General features: G+C 44.5%; 1 protein-coding gene across 1 annotated transcript in view; it reads right to left on the minus strand.

Moving 5' to 3' along the window:
• si:ch211-57n23.4 (immunoglobulin superfamily DCC subclass member 3) overlaps window positions 1-1745 on the minus strand; it is a 52827-nt gene that overhangs the window by 41326 nt on the left and 9756 nt on the right. The window lies entirely within an intron of this gene.

A 1745-nucleotide genomic window follows, 5' to 3' on the forward strand; every position in this document is an offset into this window, starting at 1 on the left:
GCTGCTGCTGCTGCTGCTGCTGCTCTGTAAGCTATTGCTGCCTGCTGCGCTGTAAGCCCCACCACCACCCCAGCATCCACCTGTAGGCTCCAACTGGGGGTTAAGGTATTTGCGCATATGTAGACATATCTGCGGGGAGTGATGAGGTCGGAGCTGACTGAACAATGATTCTGAATGGGTTCACCCTCCACTACATCCCAGACGGTAACCAATCCAGTGTTGATTCAATTAGACATTATCAGGCAGAACGGAAAGCACACAGATATATATGATGACATGTTTAGCTGATATCAGTGGTGGCCTGGCCTGGCCTGGCCTGTAAGAAACAACATGCTGGCTGATTTGGTTGCAGTCTTTGTCAAGTCAAATGCACTGAGGCTGAGTAGGGAAATAGAAAGTGAAGGATCGAGAAAGATAGAGTCTTTCGGTCGTGGAAAGTTGAGAGGTTTACATTTCCCACGTGTACACGTCATCCGACCTTGTCAACACAGTATCTGTGAAAGGGATTTGCAGTGTGTGACTCTGGAGCAGACTGTACTGCAGCTCCCTCCAGACCACTGTGTCACGGTGGAACTGTGTCATCTGTGTCAGAGTTTGAAATACTAAAAACTGCTCATACCAGATATAATAGTTCAGGATTGGATATATAAAGTGTATGTGTTTTCCTGCATGGTAATCCCTGCTTACCGCTTCATTACTCTCCTCCTGCTCACTCTGTTTCTTAGCTTCCCTGTCACACCCTGCTCCTCACAGCCCATAACCTCTCTTCATTCCACCCGTTGCTGCATGATGGTCACTGTAGATGTTAAAGCTACTGCTGCACTCCCTGCAGCAAACATCTCTGATTTTTGCACATTTGGCAGCATCCGCATCTAGATTCTTCACTTTTCACAACTTTCACATACAACTTTATCCCTCTATCGTCATTTCTGGACAAATAGGGCTCCACAGTCAAGTTAACATAAATATGAAGCATCCGGTTACATTTTCAAAATAAAGCGATGTACAGTAACTTGTGAAATGATCACCATCTGGTTATGGTTAGGAAGAGATCACAAGTAACGAACATATCTAATGTTTGCGTTTGGTTTCACACAGGAAACAAGCAGTGGTCTACTGCATTTAAGTCACGTGTTTGTCCATCCACCCCACCACCTTCATATGCAGACTTTCTCGCTTTTTTACTTGACTTTGAAGGTGGGTGCATGAGTTGCTACAGGGATACCTACAGCGTCATATTTTGAAACAGCCTCTTATCATGCTGCAGTATTTAACAACTTGGGAGAGAGACCACGTTGCACCTAGCGGTGAAGTTGCAGATTGCAACAATGTGAATACTGCTCACCTTTCAAGCGTGTAGGAGAAACTACAGTGGTTGCGAAACTTGTGAAAAATGCAAAAGGCCCTATGTAGAGCCAGTGTTCGGATTGTCTGTTCTGGGATACTGTAGAAATAGGGCAGTTCAACCATTGACAGTATATATAGCGGACACTGTGAAGTCAAACCAACATGGAATTGTAAACCTGCATTCTATGTAATAGCCAGCCGGCGGCAGCTCCATTGGCAGATAGCATGCAGTCTTACAGAGAAATTACCCAACTTCTCACTTGATTTAGGAGCTCAGTAAACAGTCTTCTTCCATACAGCATGATGTTTATTTAGTAAATGATTGTCCCATTTAGAGTAAAATAGACCATAAAGCAATGTATGCTTTAGGGCGGGGCTACCTTATGATTGACAAGTCA

This window comes from Morone saxatilis, unplaced genomic scaffold (assembly GCF_004916995.1).
Source record: "Morone saxatilis isolate NCDOM2014 unplaced genomic scaffold, NCSU_SB_2.0 Contig9, whole genome shotgun sequence".
NCBI lineage: Eukaryota > Metazoa > Chordata > Actinopteri > Moronidae > Morone > Morone saxatilis.